At 42.3% G+C, this 19,977-nt stretch overlaps 1 protein-coding gene across 2 annotated transcripts in view; it reads left to right on the top strand.

Annotated features, from left to right (window-relative positions):
* ZFPM2 (zinc finger protein, FOG family member 2) overlaps positions 1-19,977 on the top strand; it is a 422,481-nt gene that overhangs the window by 162,524 nt on the left and 239,980 nt on the right. The window lies entirely within an intron of this gene.

Here is a 19,977-nt window from a genome sequence, read left to right as displayed (position 1 = left end):
TAATTGCTGACAGAATAGAAACATCCTCTAGGAAGTAGTTGGCAGAGCAGGAATAAATAATTTTATTTTCCCCCATATGGCTTCCTGCACACAACTAGAAAAAATAATAGGAAGTGTGTATCAAATATGAAATTTTGAGTATGCCCAGCTTCCATGCTGGTGGTATGTATACCACCATGCTGGTGGTATGCAGAAGCAGAACTCATCCTTTGCATTCAGAAGATCCCTGAAACAATCTTTAACATCTGCAGTTAAAAGGATTGCAGGTAGCCAGGCTGGGAAAGACCTCTTCTTGAGAGCACAGGAAGTAGCACTGGGCTAGATGGACTAATTGCCTCACTCATTATAAATCAGATGTATGCATTGTTAGTGCTGTATTGCTGCTAAGGTAGTGTATCATATGATAAGGCACAGGAGATCATAAAATCATTGGAGTTGGAAGAGAACATATAGGGCAACCTTAAAGCAGAGCCCCCAAGATATTCTGATATAAGATATCCTGTCATACGTACCATTTAAAGTCATGTCCTTCTTAGGAAAGGAGTTGTATCTTGTCACAATTCTATCAATAGTGGTGTACTGAAAATGTTCAAGAGATGAGATTTCATCTTTTCATTATGTAGCATGTTCCTTTCTTGAAATGCTCCCAGTGATAAAGAACTGCCTTATACTGAGTTGACCATTGGCACTCTGGTCCTCTATTGCAGTGTTTCTCAACCAGTGGTACAGTTACCACTGGTGGTACTTGAGGTGGTGTTTGGTGGTACTTGTGGAACCCCTGGACACCTATCGCCTGACAGCAAGACCAGGAATGTGATGCAGAAATAGCAGTAGAAGGCTTGGGTTGGCAGACAGAGCTCCAAAGCATGTTTCAAGAAAGCCCTCCTGTCCACCCTGGGTCTCTTACTAGTGTTTGTTGCATCATATCTGGGCTCCCAACCCAGCCGTAACTGGCAATGACATAATCACTAGTTACTTCTGGTGGTGCTTCCAATAGGTGGACCATGCAAAGTGGTAAGGCAGAGGACAAACACTGAGGAATGCTGCTCTAACTCAGCTTTCCAGTCTGTCTAATTAGATTTGACATATAGTGAACATGGGACCATATGCATGAAAGGCATGCACTCTGCTACTGAACCATAGTGCCTCTCATTAAGCCAAAAACTGTGGAATTGCATGAAGCTTCTATCTTTCTTTCTGGCACTGATAAGGTGCAGTCTGTGCCAAATGACAGTCAAAGAGTGTACAGTGGAAGAAAAGTACATAAGAGAGTAATTCAAACATTCTGAAAACATTAAAAGAGCCAGGGTGGTGTAGCAGTTTGGGAGGTGGACTTAGACCTGGAAGATCCAGGTTCGAATCCCCCGTCAGCCAAGAAGCTTCCTGGGTGGCCTTCGGCCAGTCACTTTCTCTCAGCCTCACCTACCTCATAGGGTTGTTGTGAGTATAAAAGGAGGGGAGCAGCTGTGTACACCGCCCTGAGCTCTTTGGAGGAAGGGCGGTATAAAAATGTGAAAAATAAAATAAATAAAACACAAAAGTGTCACATTGGGAAATACTTAAGGAAGAAATGTATTCTGAAAAAGTATTAAGAATAGCCTCTAGATGAGTATTTCTAGTTTCAGACTATCTTAGACTGCAATCCTATACAGACTTACTGGGGAGTTCAAGTCCCACCCTGACTTAGCCTACTCGCTACCCTTAACTGCCCACTATCATCCTCGCAAGTGCTTCTGCCGCTAGCTTACCAATGGCAGAAATTCAGCAGGTTGATGTTTCCCACATGTCCTCTGGTGGTTGTGGCCCACCAAACAGCGGAGTGGTTTCTGCAACACTAACCCAAGGCTTAAAAAGGCAGATTGTGAGATTGGGCAGCTGTCACAACTCGTCCTGAGCCTTTTTTAAGAGTCATTTTGACTCAAGTTTGAGTCTTTGAAAAGTGAGTCAAGCCACAAATAAAGTGTGGCTCTGCAGAAAACACGGGGGTGGTGGTGTGTATGAGAGAGAGAATTCTCATTTAACACTGCCATGATGTTCCCATCCCATCTGCTGTCAGTGATATGTTGAAGTCCTTCATTTCAAATGTGCCACAAATTTGGAAAAGCGTTCCTCTTCAATCGCAAGGAAATACCTCCCCCCCCGCTCTGCCTTCCTCTTAAGCGCCCTCCCTGGACTATTCAGGCATTTTCCTATTGCAAGAACCCCTCCCCCATCATTGGCTGCTCCTTCTCCTCTTCATCCAAAGAAAAAAATCAGACCGTCCATTTGGCCAGTCACTCATCTGTTCCTTCCCAGATGGACAAAAGAGCCCGCTCCCCCCTGTGTCCTAGCTGCCCACACCTTTTGTTTCCTCCCCCCAGCTTCATGCAGCCTCCCTTCTCCCACCCCACATTTTTATAGAGTCACGACTCTTTTCTGGTCAGAGCACTGAGTCAGTGTCGCACTTTACTCGAGTTCCCATGAGTCTTGTAAAATGTGTGTTTTTGCGACTCAAGTCAAGTCTACTAGTCACGAGTGCCCATCCCTGCAAATTTTTTCAATTTATCTTTCAGTGAAGCTTGTGCATGAAAACGTCCTAGCAGGTTGTGCCTGTAATCTGCAGTGTTTGGAAAAGTGACAATAGATCCTTCTGTAAGCACATGAAGTGTGAACTGGCAGTCAGTCTTAGGCATATATGCCCATAAACAAACTATTCCTCTTTCTTGTGCTTGTGTTCATATTTTCCACGAATGTTGTAACATCTATCATGCAAAGTTTTTGGTTCATGATTTTAAAAAATTCAAGAAATTAGAGGAAATACACCTATATGTATGCCATAGGTGGTTATCTTAAATGGAAAAAAAATGTGTAAGAAAAGAAAATGAGGTACTGATGGGCAATTTATTTGCTGGTGCAAAATTGTTTTCTGAAAAGCAATGGAAATGTGATACAAAACCATCATTAGAAGATTGTATAGGAGAAAGTGGAATATCATGATTATGTTTAAGCTTATTGCTGTTATTCAGACACAGGACATTTAAAGAAAGAGAAATGACCAGTGTTAAGGGAAAATGGAACAAATATGTAATTTACAACCTAATCCTAATCTGTACTGGAATAGGCAAGCCAATTGGCCTGCAGCATCTCCAGCATAGGTTAGAGGTGGCTGCCACGCACCTTGGAGCAAGGGGATATTTTTCACCTTACCCTGTGTCATGCTCTAGCCATGCTTATGCCTAGTTGGACCTGTGCCAGCGAAATTGCTTGTGCAGATCTGAGCAGTCTGGTGTAACTCTGAGCTGGCCAGGAGGGGGGTTAGGATCTGGCCCAAGTTGCACAGGCTGGTCCCACCCCCCTCCCAGGCCCAGTCTGCCTTTTCCTGCCCCAAAATGCCCCCATTTGACCCTCCCACCACCCTTTCCAACCCCCTGCGCCAACATGGATGAGTTTTTCTTGGCCAGCACAATCTCACCTTGGCCGGGTCTAGATTCAGTGTAGGGAGTCTGGCACATGTCCTTGTACCAGCCTAGCCTACCCAAAAGTAGGTGTGAACGTGCTTTACAACATAATTGCGACACTCCTGGGCTGGCACAAGTGATCTGAACCGGCCAAAGACCAGTAAGGATTACGCTCTTACTGTGATAGTAATTATAAGTTATTGTAAAAAAATCTTATGAGAATATAATTACACAGATGCTGTCAACACTGTGTGAGAATGAGTATCTACATATAATCCATGCATATATTTGGCTAAGAGCCAGGATGGTAGTGGTTCAGGAGTCATGGAAGAACCTGGAAGAACCAGGTTCCAATACTTGCTCAGCCATGAAGTTTCCTGGGTAACCTTGAGCCAGTCACTAATTGCAAATAAATAAATAATTGAGTTTTATATGATTCCCTCCTTTATCCATATGCAACCTGTTGATTATATATAAAGCAGGCTTACTATATACTTTGGTAATTTATTTTTATTAAGATATTTTTAAAAGCCTATGGCTGCAATCCTAACTACACTTTCCTGAGAGTAAGGCCTATTGAACAAAATAGGACTTACTTTTGAGTAGACCTGGTTAGGATTGTGCCCTATGGTTGGCAACCTTCAGTCTTGAAAGACTATGGTATAAGCCTACAGCACCCAGTATTCCCAGGCGGTCTCCCATCCAAGTACTAACCAGGCTTAGCTTCCAAGATCAGACAAGATCAGACGTGTGCAGGGCCCTATATCACTGATATAAAATTTATAAACATTTAATTAAGCTAAACACCATAATTACAGGTAGATTGCCACTAAATGGACACATAATTTCATTAGCTGAGATGTGTGATTATAAACAATATTAGTTTAGATATATCTAATACAAGGATTGTTTATTACAAGGCATTGTTCATTACCAGTATATCAAAGTTTCCTATTGCAAGGTTTCTTCCCTTGCTGGTGGAAACTTAATGTGTGGAAGGGCTCAAGAGCAGAAGGGGAAGGAGTGTAATTCTTAAAAATGAAGGTAAAATTTCCTTTTTTAATTTTTAAATTTGCTTACTTACACAAATCACCCTGTATATACAGTTCTGCAGAAATGTTTCACTATTATTTTTTGTTTGATTCGCATAACCAACAAAACCAACCATCACGAACATAAAATGTCTTTGCCTTTATCAGAAAATGATCTCCACACAAAGGGACATTAATCAGGGGCAGCTGCTTCTCTGTCGGGGAGAGAGGCAAACCCAAGAGTCCGGCAGTAGATGATGATCTTATCAGGAAAAAAAAATTCAGTAATATCATCAGCATGCTCTTGCCAAGTCTGGCATTTCAGTATCACTGTATTTGCTAGAAGAATGAGGGGGGGGGCTAGTACTAGGTGGAGCAGGGGAGAGAGCATGTGAGAGAAGGGGTTCACAAACTACACGTAACCAGGATAAAGTAACTACTCAGCCTGCTAGGTCTGTGCAGTGTCACAATATAATTGGGAATCTTTTCTGTCATTTTGAAGTATCAGTGTGAAAGTGGAGCTTAGGTTAGCCCTCTCACGAAGAACAACAGGAAGAAACCAACCACTCCAGCCTCCTTCCCACTAAACGCTGGGTATTTTCTTTTTGTCTCCTTTCAGTATAGCATGTCACTAATGGGTCATACACTGAGTAAGCAAATCAGTAAGCAGTAGAGGGGCAGGAGAATATTAATAACTTGTTTTTAAAATTATTCTTTGAAAATCTTTGATTTTTCCACCCGAGCAGCAAATAGTACTCAGATTTTGTCAACAATAAAGAATGAGTACACATTCATAATTTGGTTCCTGGTGTGACAGGTAACCCGAGTCTATCTAATATTTTCACTCCCTTAATAGGTCAGATGAAAGCATTTGACCCTTGATGAAAGCTACAATCCTATATGTTAGAATTGGGCTGTAACAAATTCAGCATAAGGAATTTTCAATAATGCTTATTTAAAGAATAATAAATTTTTTTCAAGTGCAAGGCATAATTCGCAGGTGCCTTGGGGTCAGTCAATGAGACGTAAGTAGTTCGTGGGGTAGCGCTCATCGTTCTGGCTACTTTCCTTCCAGCTTCCAGGCATATTTACAGATAATTGACTTTATTTACAAATATGTAAAGATGAACTCTGAATGTATGTCCAGAGCGGCGTACTCCTTACGAGAAAGAGCAAGTTCCAACATTTCTCCAAAGAGCAATCCTGCATGCTAAGGTGCTCCAGCTCTTAACTCAGGACCTCTTAATATCCATCTCCTATCCCTGTCTCAGATCAAATCAAATCTCTTCTCTAGCTCAACCAGAAGTTGCTGGAAAAGGTTACACTGATCACGCATGGGAGGGGAATGTGTCATTTTATATTCTAATCTCAATCCCTTTTCTCATATGGATTCTATGTGGCATTTTACAAGCCTCTGACTGCGTCTCTCATCAAGAAAACATTCTGGACCACTAGAAAATCATAATCTCTTTCGTCCCATGCTGGCACATTGACTGGGCCTTGCTTGAGGGCACGGTTCATTCACAACATCACACTCCAAGTTCATCACAGGTTGTTTAACTATGCAACAGAATTCTGTATTTCAGTGTTTTGAGTTCAGTGTTGCTCCTCTATTGCTAAACAATTCTTGGAAGCTTTTGCAATGGTATGGCACAGCCATAGCATCCATGCATATGACAATTCAGGGCCTTTGGGGACATTGTGAAGTATTCTGGTAACATTTCATCCTGCATTCAGATTCACTCCAGCTGTCAGACCCAGTTCCTGTTACACTGCAGGTGAAGTGAAGATGATTTAAAGCCAGATAGCAAAAGCAACTAGTTAGATAGCAGAGAGTTTACTAGTTGCTCAGACAAGAGAGCAAAGCTGGCTCTGGAGCCACTCTGCTGTGAGTGCTCTATTTTGCAGGGAAGATGACAAGTTTTTGTGTTCTGTGTACTTGGCAAGTCATTGAAGTAAATAAAGTAATTGGAGAATATTACTTGACCTGATCTAGCTCATTGTTGATGTTCTATGATGGTGTGGTTGTTCTGCCTTCAGTTCACTTTTTGACTAGAACTTGGTGCTTGTGCACAGCCTGATTTTACTCTGGCGTATTTCAGGTCATCAGTTCAAGATGCACTGCAGATTGAAGTCCTGACACCAGTATGCCATCCATGCACACTTCCAAAGTTATGTGAGTAGCTATAACTCAAGTGTAGAAGGAGGACTGCTTCTATCCACCCACTGAAGAAAACTTTAAAAAGAAAAAAAAGATATCCAGTAATACAAATTTTCTACCATGTGTGCACTCCTGGCTTTATTTCTGAGAGTCATCTTGCAGCTGAATTGGCCCTCGGTATATCCTACTATGTAATGGTCTGCACAACTAGATACTAATTTAGGTCACTTAGGATATGTTTTAGACTTCAGTTTTAAACTGGTTACACTTCTATGGATTTCTCCCATAATATCCAAGCAATTGTTCCGCAAGGAGACTATGCACTGCCAACACAGATATCTAAGCACCTTTACAAAGCTACAGTTTACAGAGATTTGAGAGTAAAATAGGTTTAAACTTATAGTACTTAAACTTGTCGTATAACTGTGTGATAACACAAGTTAGCAAAAGTTATGGATATCTCTTGTTCTCTGCCCTAAAACTGTGCATTGCAGTTCTAGTCTCTGATGAGACCTCATTATTGAGGGTGTCCTCCTCAGATTACATTGTAAAATGCAAGACCAGAAACTGCAGAAAGAGGGCAAAATCAGAGTTTGATTTTACTTTCAATATGTTTCTGTTAGTGTTGGCTGTGGAAATGCTTTATGTTCTCTTTATTGCTTTGTTATACCATTTAGAGAAAATGTATTCCTCCTGGAGCCTGCAGCTTCCTCATAGTTTGAGTGAAGATAACTGTGGTCTGCCCTCCTTTGTTCACATCGATCTGTAATAGCACAATCAGCCACATATTGTGTTGAAGTACATCCTTCTTCATCATAGCATTTTTCACATATAGGGTATGGTCATATTCCCAACTAATTCAATGAGATTTTTCCTGGTAGCTTCTAGCAGAACAAGAACTGTACTAATTGTGAATAGTGTAAGAGGAGTTCTGTCAAGTCCGCCATGGCATTAAGTTAATCTTGGCGCTTTCATTTTGCTTCTGCAAAAAAGGGTTTTGCTGTTTGCGTAGCATCTTTAAATAACAACTGTGAAATAAAACAAAGAACTTTTTAAAAAAACGGTTGGTGATATGAATCCTTTGCCTTCAGTGCCTTTGACACAACTAGCTGATTTTCTGAATTTAATTATACTTTTAGGGCCAATTTACGTGTTACCCTAAACACATAAGTGACTGTCTGTGTGTTTTTAATACGGAGATGTGAAAGGGAGCGGAATATGGCAGGTATCAGTGGGGGCTTTAGCTGTTTTCCCTTTGCTGTTATTCTACTCCCAGTCAGCCCCCCCATTCTATTTTCAAATTAGCTTTCAGTGGACCTCTGAACTACCCCACTGTGATTCTGCTCCCTTTTGAAGCCCCAATATGAAGGTAGATGGGGCAGTAGCTTTGCAGGTTGAACTTTCATTTAAGTGGCTGTGTGACTGAACTTTTCATGTGACACTTGCGAATATCAAAGGGGCTTCAGTGTTTATAAAGGTGGGACTTTACTGCAGCATGTGCCAAAGTGTGCAGATTCCAGAGCCAATACATTTCAGAGTGAGGCATAGTATTCGCAGTTGTGCAGAAGCAAGCCCCTGCTTTTAGACTTAGAGCAAATTAACAGCTTAATCCTACCCAGGGCTGTCCTGTGCAATGCATAGATGCTGACACAACATCTCCTGCATCCAGTGGTTGGGAGAGATAAGTAAATAACATTTTTACTTACCAAGATCTCCTCTACTGCTCCCTGGTCCCTATGGGCCTACTCAGATTTATGCCAGCTCTTTCCTGGCATAGATATATTAAGCTGAAGGGGGTGTCTGGTCCTGGCTGGGGCTCCAGATCCTGTGGATACTGCTGCTGCCACCAAGGTCCACCCTGTTCCATCCCTGATGTCCACCCGGATCCACCTCTAAAACTACCTCTCCACTGGCCAGGTTCTATATATCTTTGATCTGCAGGCCATTATCAGCAGCATGCAGCCTTCTGGACCTCCTGTCAAAGGAAGCGCTTGACAGAATGGTGAAGAGGCTACACCAGCTGACTGTGCCAGTGGCCCACACAGTGTACTGGAAGACCTTGCAGTCTGCCAGTGCAGCGCACAAATAGTATTGGGCTGTAAGAAAATCAAGAAATTGAAGCCATCACTGCCAAACTCAGTAGCATTAACAGACTTGGCTATATCCATAATATATTTGTCTGAGGGCCTAATCCTTACTAACTCCCCCAGTGCCAAATCAGCCATGGCAATTGAGTGAGCGGCATCCTGCATCCTCCTCCCCGCCCCCCACGCCTACCTTTTCCACTTGTGTCGGCACAGGTGGGCTGACACAAGTAGCTGAGAGGAAGCTGGTGCGGTGGCTTATGTCAGCCTCTGCAGGCCGGCGCTTCTCGGAGCACCAGCCTGGCTTCCCTCGAGGAGGCACAAACATGCTTTACAGCACGTTTGCGACCCTCCTAGGCTGGCCCAAGGGACTTGGGCCAGCATAGGGCGTAGTTTGGATTATGTCCTAAGGAAAACAGGAGAGGACATGAGGATAGGATCCTGGCCTAATCAAGAACAAGCCCCTCTCTCCTCTGTCCTGCCTCTTGTCCTTCTCTGTCCCTGCCCAGAAATTCAAGTTTCTACCACCACACCACACCTCCCATGCTGGCTTACTTGTGCACCCATGTCACCACTGCCATTTGCAGCAGTGGTTCCAAATAGCTGATAATAGCTGATGGCACACTGTGTGTGTGTCACTATATAGCCATTTACAACAGAGGTACTGAGTCCTGCTGTTGTAAATAGTTAGGATTGGGCTGTAAGAAGGTGTTCTTTAATAAACAGTTCATTCTACCTTGCTTTGACAGAGGGACTTATTAAAGAATAAGCTGAAACCCAGTGCATAAGGACATAAGAACAGCCCCACTGGATCAGGCCATAGGCCCATCTAGTCCAGCTTCCAGTATCTCACAGCAGCCCACCAAATGGCCCAGGGAGCACACCAGGTAACAAGAGACCTGCATCCTGGTGCCCTCGCTTGCATCTGGCATTCTGACATAGCCCATATATAAAATCAGGAGGTTGCACATACACATAATGCCTTGTAACCTGTAATGGATTTTTCCTCCAGAAACTTGTCCAATCCCCTTTTAAAGACATCCAGGCCAGATGCCGTCACCACATCCTGTGGCAAGGAGTTCCACAGACCAACCACACGCTGTGTAAAGAAATATTTTCTTTTGTCTGTCCTAACGCAACACTCAATTTTAGTGGATATCCCCTGGTTCTGGTGTTGTGTGAGAGTGTAAAGTTCTTTTAAGTGTAAAGTGCTTTAAGTTCCCACTGTCTCTGTGTTAGGTGTTTCTTGTTATAGAACCCTGAATGAATCCTGTGAAGAGGGAATGTTGCTGTTTTGCCACCTCCATTATGTTATCTATTCCAGTGCAATTACACACTAATTCAGAGCTCTTTGTGTTTGGCTAATAGCTTCTGATTCAAGGCTGTCACGCAGTACCTCTTCTTCCTGAACTTCTAATGCAGCCTGCCAGTGGCCCGAGCACTTACCTATGAAGCACATTTTTCTTTGGCCGGATGCTCATCATGGGCAAATCGCTAGGAAACCATCAAAAGACAATGTCATCTATTAGAGATACATATAACTATGATCACAATTATCAAAAGTATGTGGTGGGTTTTTTCTTAATCTTGCTTATCCCTGCAATAAATGTAGTTGTCAGCAGGATAAGTTCACACAACGGATAAGGTCACAATTTCATTTAGTGACAGCTTCCTACAGTGTGAACTTACAAGGTTCGATTTATTAAAGAGTCAGGAGGGATAAGATCACTGAATGGCTAGTCTGATTTATCTGGGTTTGACTGTAGTACTTGAACAGAGAATGCAGTATTTCAAGTTTATGCTCACAACTATAGTTTAATATGGCTCAGAGAGTTGCATACTGTGGGGCAGTGGAGGGGGCAGGATGAGGGTGGTGGGGATTTTGGGAGAGAGACCCTGTTGCCAGGCTGTAGTATGGCAGGCCTATAAAATCCACAGAATTAAATGCTTCTTTTAAGATAGCACTGCAGAAACATGTTCTTTTCTGTATGCAAATTTAGCGTGGTTTATAGTATTCATTAACGAATCCAGGAATTTAAAATTTCTGCAGATAATTTTAGTTATTTTCTCTGTATCATTGCATGCAGTCTGAAATAGGGACTACCAAACAATATAAATGCCTAAATAAATAATCACTCAAGGCATTGTTCGCCCTTATTTGAATCTTCCAAGGTCTGAGAATATAAATAAGCTATAAATTTTAAGAAACAAAGATTTTAAAAGTTAACCTCACTTCAGGATATGCGACAGTATGAAACCTATGTATTAAGGGCCTGCCCTTTCATGGGGGGGGGATACTTTTGCAATAATCCTGTGAGGTAGTTAAGATGAAAGGTTGTGTCTTGTTGAGGAATAAACAGTAAACAAGGATTTGAGCTGAAGTTTTCCAGTGACCAAGCTCAGTGCTCTAGTCAGTGTACCACAGGGGTGCTCAATAGGTGGATCGCGATCTACCGGTAGATCGCGAGGCAAAATGAGTAGATCGCGGAGTGCCGACCCCCCCTTCAGGTGCCTCTGGGAGGAAACGCCGGGAGTAAGGCCCATTGTACTCAATTGGGCTTACTCCCAGGTAAGTGTGGCTAGGATTGCAGCCTCACAGCCTAATCCTAGGCATGTCTACTCAGGAGTAAGTCCTGTTATACTCAGTGGGGCTCAAGGTACACCAACATACATTGTACACATAAATGTTATATGTTATGATGGCGCGAACATTGTAAAAAAAAACTCTGGTAGATCTCTGGGCCTTGCTGGGTTTCAAAGTAGCTCTCGAGCCAAAAAAAGTGTGAGCACCCCTGGTGTACCACATTGGCTCTCAGTTGCCTCCATTACAATTCAGGTGGGCCCCTGTATCCACGGATCTGGTGTCCACAGTTTCAATTATCCGCAGATCTGGGGGGGGGAGAAGGTGTGCCTCCCCGCATGCTCATTAACGTTATTGAAAGGTTTAACAGTAAGCATTTCTTGCTTTGAACAGGGTGCTATAAGAATTCAAGATTATAGCGCAAAGAGAGCAGGCTGCTGGCAGTGTGTATGCCTAACAAAAATAGACCCAACGCTAAACAGGAAGCAGTTTCTGTTTAGCAATAGGTGTATTTTCGTCAAGCATTCAGGCTGCCAACAACTTGCTCTCTTAGCTATAATCTTGAATGCTTATCGCACCCTGTTTAAAGCAAGAAATGCTTATTGGTAAGCCTTTTAATAAAGTTAATGGGCACATGGGGGCATTTCCCATATCCGTGGTTTTTGTATCCATGAAGGGGTCCCTGAAACAGATCCCCTGCAGATACACAAGCATGCCTATATAACTTCTATGTATAACTTATATTTATGATGAAGCTGTAACATAATGTTATAGAAAGTTCTCATACATGTTTACTCAGAAATAAGTCTCAGATAGGATTCTCATTTAGTACAAGCTAAAACCACTGGGTGATGACTATTTACACTATATTATTAGATTATCAGCTTTTTCTATTTCATAACCTTGTTTAAAGTTAAATATTAACGTTTTAAATTCCCAGTCCCCACTTATTTTTATTGGCTATTTTCAGACAGATTAACAGCAGCAGCTATTGAACATAGTTTGTTATGAAACAAAAATAGTAGACAGATGCTTCCATACACTCCTTTTGCATCAAGTTTAGACATTTTTCTGAAATTCAGATGCATCAGTGATGGACCCAGGGGGCAGGGGGTGCAAATGCCCTGAGTGCCATGAATTTAGGAGCCCAGGGGAGTGGCACTGCAACCCACCCCCTACCACCAGGTTTTGAAGTGGTTGGGATCCATGCCAACAGTAGCTTCTGGAGTAAAGCCATTGTCAGCTTGATTCCACGCCAATCTGAGGGCCACCCTCCTTTCTTCCCCTTTCTTCCTTCGGAGCTTTCTCCTTCTCCCCTTTCTTCCTTTGGAGCTTTTCTGCGCTGCCGGAAGGTGCCCAGGAGGCGGGCGGTGCACACCTCCTGGGTCACTTCCATTGGTGTGAAAAAGCTCCATTAGACCCTTCCGCACCACTTGAAGCAGCGCAAATGACTCCTTCGGAGCATGGGCTGTCTTGTCCCTCCTCCCTTTTTCAAAGGGGGAACGGAGGAGGTGGTGCGCCGGTGGTAATTGCAGTCACAGTGACATCACCACAATCACTTCTGAGTCGCAGGTAAGATAGTAACCCCTGGCTGGAAAACCGCCAGGACCACCGCTGTGATGCAATCTAGTTGCGTTTGGATAAGTCAGATTACTTCTAATGATGACATTCAGCCCTGGGTATATTTGTTTCTAGAGTGTAAATCAAATAACTTATGTTCAGAATGTAACATTTTTAAAATTATACCCACTGTAGTTGTTGTCAGCCTGTGGTGTTGGACCCATGAAAAACTGTATCAACATTCTACAGATCAATTTCAGTACTTTATTTCAGTATCTTGTATTCTGGTTTTTAAAAGTAGGTATTTTCAGGCATTCATATACACACACACACACTTGGACACAAATACATAGAAATGAATCTGCTACAGCGGAACCCTTGCATTCTGGCCCAGTATCTACCAAGGTGGGCTGATTATCTTAAAAGCCATGGGATGTTTTGTAGCTGAGCTAGTGATCCATGACTTGGGGCTTCTTTTACAGTGCAGCTATCATAAGTCTTTGAGTAATCACAGACTTTAAAAGTATGCTATATCAACAAGATAAGAGGAATAGCCCACAGCTCTAGTGGCATTATCTTTTACCAAAATTGATTAGTGCGTACTATGGGTCTAACATATTTTGCACAAACGTACTCAGCAAGACAGAAATATGTATGGTCTTGAAGAATGAGCAAGAGGGAGAAAACCTTGCTGTGAGCCTTTAAGTGAAAATGAAACATCCATGATTCTGACTTTGTAATTAATTTCCAAAACTTGGAAGATGCAGTCCTATCCATACATTTCAGTGACGCTTACTCTAAACAAATGTGAATAGGATTGCAACCTGAGACTTGTGAGTGTAGTCATGACAAAGGCATTTTAGTTATACTTCTTGCTGAATATTTCACGCATGCAGTGATGAGCTCTAGGAATGTACTGCAGAGACAACAAAAGTACTATTCTGGTTTCTTAAGTGTATTTATGCAGGATGGAGAATGATATACATTCAATTAAACCAATTCAATTCAAACCACCGGAAATCAGAGAATTCCCATACCTCTGCCTGTTCTTCAAGCAAAATTGGAATTGTGTGTTGTGACATTTAGTGAAGAAACTGGGATTGAATGAACAGAGGTTGAATAGGTTGAAAATATATCCAGCTCAAGTGATGAATTCAATATCAAAACCCCTCAAGGACAGGTTTCAAGTTTGTTTATTTGTTTATACTACATACATACATAGATGCATACATACATAGATACATACATACTCTGCTTTATGTGCCTCCTGGACATTCAAAGCAGCTGTTCAAAAGAATGCTTGAAGATGCCTGATTCTATCCTATCATCCTTTCCTGGCCCCATTGGGAGCTAAGATGGCATAAGAGGTTTTAGTTCAATCTGGCTGGCAAGGAGATTCTCCGAGTACGTGTAGTTCACTAGAATGTATCACCTTTATTATTTTTTAATTTCTGAGATCGAAGCAACAACTGCAGCTGTGCCCCTGTATCTGTGGGGAATTTACTCCCTTCCCCCCCCCTCTTGCTGTACAGGGTTGCTATAAGCCTACAGGCTTACAGCGACGAGCAGGCTGCCTCCTGGCAGCTTGAATGCTTCAAGCGGTGCAATTGAGATTAACAGGAAGTGGAAGTTAATTCCTCTTCCTGTTAATCTTGATCATGTTTTTTTGAAGCATTCAGGCTATCAGGAGGCAGCCTGCTCATTGCTGTAAGCTTGTAGGCTTATAGCAACCCTGTAAAGCAAGAACATTTTCACAAAAGTGAGCCTTGAAATAACATTAATAGGTGTGTAGCAGAGTGTGGAGGCCCCTCTCCGCAGCCCTCATCTTCGCAGTCCCCCTCCATTCCCCCTGCGAGAGACCAGCATGAGATTAAAAGCCCCTGGTTCCCCACAGTGCTGCGACTGCTGCAGTGCAGTTGGGGTACCCATCCCTGGGCCACTCCCATCAAGGAGAATGGCCCATTTCCAGTTCCCTTGGTGTGTCATGACCCCCAGTTTTGGAACCACTGCATTAGAGCCTTGAACTAAAGTTTCAAATAGAAATTCTTATTGCACACCTTGTGTGTGTGTGTGTGCGCGCGTGCGCGCGCACATGCACGCACACCAGGAAAAGACAACTTTGGCCTCAAAGATTTCCTTGAACTCCTAAGAAGCCAAAAGACCAAAAGTACTTGGAACTCCTGGACAACGAACACGTGCCTAAGAACAAGAAAAAGCAATGGGAGCCATCTGCTATCTGGTCACAAAGTCTCCGAGACCTCTGTGTAACTTCAGAGTAATCCTTTCCTCATCTGATGCTGATGTTCTGTCCCTCTGAGGTCTCACCCAGGGCTCAGCCCAGACCTCTAGAGATAGGACCTTGGCTTCATGTCTACTTTATTCCCAATATGTCATTAGTTTCTACAAGGATAGAGGTGGTTGTGCCTTGACAGTCTGTTCTGAAGAGGATAGTGAGTCTCTTCTCTTATGTTCCAGCACCAGCATCCTTCATGCACATTCTGAAAAATGTCCTCTCCAGAATGCCTCTCTCTGCAGTGAAGTGAAATGGGCCTTATTGAGTTTTAAGGTTTGACTCTAAACATTAGAATCAGTTCTTGTTTTTGCACAGTAACTGCAGAGTTACTGATACTACTTACTTCGGCATCCTCATAGCAAATGGGGATACCGTGTCTCGACAGCAACAGTTTCTGGTCCTCCACCCAATTCTACATGCCTGCATGCCCTGTCTACATGCCCTGTGACAGCATGAATCTCCTGCACTCTGCCAAGCATCATGAGTCTGGTTCCTTCCCCAATGATTAACGTGCCAGGTAAAGGGACCAGTGTCCTTACAACCCATACAATCTCTGTTCTGTCTCAGTGGTCATTACCTGGACTTCTCCCAATGATCCAGCAAGAACAATCTCTGTTTGCTTGGTTTTCTTTGTGGTCCCAGCATCCTCCACAGTTTGAAGACAGCCATCAGCAAGTACATCAGCTTACTAATGGGATAATTTCTCATTGCTGTGACTGCAAAGATATCACAAACAAGAAAGACAGCTTTCCTGTAATTGATGCTCTTTGTGTGATCATCTGTGACACAACCTGTTTTCTTTCCTCACTACTGGAACTTGTTTGTTCTGCAGCATTTAGAGTGGGAACAGTGGGAAGGCCCTTGTCTTATCCCTTTAGGCAAGGGGTCCTTCTAAGGGGTCCATACCATTGCGCAGACCAATTCTGTGATAGCATGGGTGGTATCTCCTGATGCTCAGTGGTGATATAATTGCCAGATTTCTGGGAAAGCCAGTCTTCGAGGAACTGTTTTGAGCTGTGCAGCTTAGAGGGAACACTGCAGGCAGCCCTCCCTTTGGGTGAATACTAGTTCCCAGGCTTCAGTGCTTGTGTTTGTAAAAGTTACTCTGCATGGGACTGCACAGATAACCTCTTGAAGAACATCAGCTACAGGTAAGCAACTTATCTTTAGTGCTGTATTGCAATGATTGCTATAACTGCCAGTCTACACAATATATTTTCCTCAACATATACATCCACGTCCATGTGAATGAATGTAGTAGAATACATGCTCTGCATGCAGAAGGTTCCAAATTCAAATACATCTCTACTTTAAATGATCTCACTCTGAGAAAGAAAGCCAGACTAGATGTGCCAATGTGGTAGCACTAGAGCTGGAAGCAAGTAAGAGAACAGGAGAACAGAAATGTAAGCCTGGATACTTCCAACAACCTGGATACTTCAATCACTATTGTTTTTTGCTTGAAAACTAGAAGTGTGCTCTAATCCCCAAATGGAGCAGGATCCTGCAAGTTAGGGCAAAATCCCCAGGGTCCCCAAGGTAGCATGATCACTGTGGTGCTGTCAGGATACCCATTATTGGGCCACTCCCCTTAAGGAGGAATTGCTCAGTTTTGGTTCCTTATGGGGTGTGGCAACCCACCACTTTGGGAATCACTACAGTGGATCATTGAAATCTACTGAATTCTGCTGACACAAGTATATTTTTGACTGCAATTATGACTTGTCCTTGATGTTAAGGGGTTTCTGCTTAATACTGGATGTAATAACATTCAAGCACATTCACGCCTTCTGTGCTATAGGAATCGATGTACATTTATTTTGTCTAATTTAAGAGATGGAGTATGAGAACGAGTAGCCCCCTGGAGTTACCCAAATATAAGGGTGCAGATTCATAAATTGCATTGTATCATTCTGATGAGTTATTAAATCTATAACAATAAGAGAGGAAAGTAACGTAGATGTTTACCAATTCAGTAATACAACTGAACAAGGAAAAGGAAATTCCTTATTGGTTGCCTTTTGCAGCTCTATATCCTGCCTAAACATCCTTCAAATAGCCCTGTTAATGACTGTTCCCTGCTTTAAAAGAATAGCATCATTCTGTGCAGCTGGGAACTTTGCTAGATGTTTGGTTATCACTGAATGATCTGCCCTAAGTTTGTCGTTCTTAATCCATTAAAAGACAGGCCTGCTTGTAAATCCACAGGTATAGATAAGGAGTCACTGTTTGACTGAGTCTGAACCCTTTTCAAATGAAAAATGTCAGTGGCAGAAAGGGAGGCTGAATTATTTTTTTAAAAGGGTTTTCAAAGATTCTCATGATTCCTCTGGTATCTGGTATCTGGTTAAATGTGACATGTCCATAGACATGCTTGCTTTTAATGTGTAAAGGCAGACAAACTGCAGTTTCATCTTTATGTAGGTGAAATGCTACCACATGTGTCCGTGTGCATATAATTTTCTGTAAGAAAATAGTTAAATACAGGCTGTGTCTCGTTATCCGCTAGGGTTCCGTTCCAGAACCCCTAGTGGATAAAAAAAAATCTGTGGATTAAAAAAACAGTGTAAAAATAGATTTAAAGACCCACTTCCAGGTTTCTTGCCCCTCCATTGCTCCTAATAAGGTCATGTCTCGACATCCGCAGGGGTTTGATTCTGGGACTTCCTGCTGATACCATAAAATGTGTTTAAAAGCAGTTTAAAAAAATTGAAAAATGTGTCCTTTTATAATTGTGGTTTAAAAACAACTTTTCTTACTGTTGTAGAGAGGCAGTCAGCAACTAGAAATGCGAAGGACCCCCTGCCTTTGCCTGGCTCAGATGAAGAATGGAATGATTGCTTAAATGACTCTCTCTCTCTCTCTCTCTCTCTCTCTCTCTCTCTCTCTCCAACAGTAAGAAAAGCAGATTTTTAAAACTGTGATTTTAAAGGGATGCATTTTTCCCTTTCTCCAGGGATCAGTACATTCCTTCTCATTTGCAGTGGCCATTCGTGTTGAGTCAAATCTGTGTATAAAAAAATCAGTGTATAACAAGGTTGGACCTGTAGTTCACAGTTCTGAGCTGAGGTGAGTTGGTGGGTGTTGCTTTTCATTAATGCTTCTGTGCCCCTCTGTGAAAATTACCCCCTTACCTCTTTTCACATCTCTTTGTAAAATGATATAAAAGTGTCCCCAAAGGGGTGAATTTGAGCAAAAGAGAGAACATGTCTCCATTGTTAAGCCAGCTGATGTTCCCATGTCAGACTGAGGCAAGAGAAGTTTATTAGTTGCAGTAGAACGTAGACAATTCCATTTTGTCTTTGTTAGTTATGTAAGACCTGAACTACATCAGGATGAAAGTCTTGCAGATCTGGAGGGCATGACATTGCCAGTGCAACATGGCAAATATTCTTTATTTATACTTGTATGCTGCCTTTTTAGTTCCTAAGAGGAACTCAAAGTTGGTCATGTTTGGTTTAAAACATAATTCCCTTTTCTGAAATTGTTGGTAGCTCTCTGAGGGAAACAGTTGACTTTTAAAGATCATAGCAGGCAGTGGTGGCAATGGTGATCCTTGTCCTGTTGGACTTCCTTCTGCCCCTCCTCCTTACCACCACCACAGAGTAGTGAGAGATTTTCTCCATTGTTGTATGTGGGCAGGAGGTCTGGTCTAGAGGGTAGAGCCTCCGTCTGCCTGAAGATAACATCCACAAGGTCGCCAGTTCGAGGCCACCGGCACTGTGCGACCTTGAAGCAGCTGACAAGCTGAAGCCGAGCTATTCCGTCTGCTCTGAGCCTGGGAGGATGGAGGCCAGAATGTGAAGCCAGATCGGAATGAAACACCTGAATGTAGTGGTTCTTGAAAGAAAGAACCTTCTTTGAAATTGTAAAAATCCCTGTTTAATAAGGGATTTAAATAAGCCTGCCTATGTAAACCGCCTTGAATAAAGTCTTGAATGAAGACCAAGAAAGGCGGTATATAAATACCTGTTGTTGTTGTTGTTGTTATATTATCATCATAATGGAGAACGTCAGCAATGTTACCTCAACAAAGGGAATAAAATTCCATTCAGAATGAGGGCATTGTAAAGAGTTTGCCACAGTGATACCATCAGGTAGCCAAAACTGATCTGCTGCATAATATCAGTGTCATCCTGGAGGCATCTATTTGGCCATTATGGGAAACATAACAGGCAGGAGGTCTGGCTCAATTGGTAGAGCTGCCGCCTTGTATGCCTGAAGATCTGAAGCTGCCAGTTCGAAACAACCGGAATTATAGAAAACAGTGGTCCTAAGAAAGGCCACTTCCACTTTTCCGTCTGGCTGAAGTTGTGCTTCAGGGATTCTACACATACTTTCAAGTTTATGGGCTAGAAACCTAAAAGCCATTGAGCTAGATACTTGACTTTTAATTTTAAAAAAAACACACCAAAAAACCCAGCTTCTCACAATTCTGAATTATTGGCATTCTATTGAATTCAATAATGGCATGATATAGTTGTGGAATATATACAGCCCTGTCCATAACTTCTGTTTGGTATCAATGTGGAATGCTATGTGTTGAATTTGTATATTTCATGTTATATGTTAGAGACCCACATTATTCATGTTGTGCTTAATTTTCCCACAACCCTGGCGACCAATCCTTACTTTAATATCTGAACAATTCTTACATCCTTCATTTTCAAAAGCCATAGAAACAAAAACATCTTCTGAAAACCTGACTGGCATGACAAAAGAATCAGAGGAAACATGATGGACTTTATAAACAAAACTTGAATATAATGAGAATAAGCATAAGATAGAAACTTTGAGAAGATATATCAACTTTGAGAGGATCAGCTTCCT

The sequence above is a fragment of the Tiliqua scincoides genome, chromosome 4, assembly GCF_035046505.1.
Source record: "Tiliqua scincoides isolate rTilSci1 chromosome 4, rTilSci1.hap2, whole genome shotgun sequence".
NCBI lineage: Eukaryota > Metazoa > Chordata > Lepidosauria > Squamata > Scincidae > Tiliqua > Tiliqua scincoides.
Note: the sequence above shows the minus strand (reverse complement) of the source record. Positions and strands in the feature narration are given on the sequence as shown.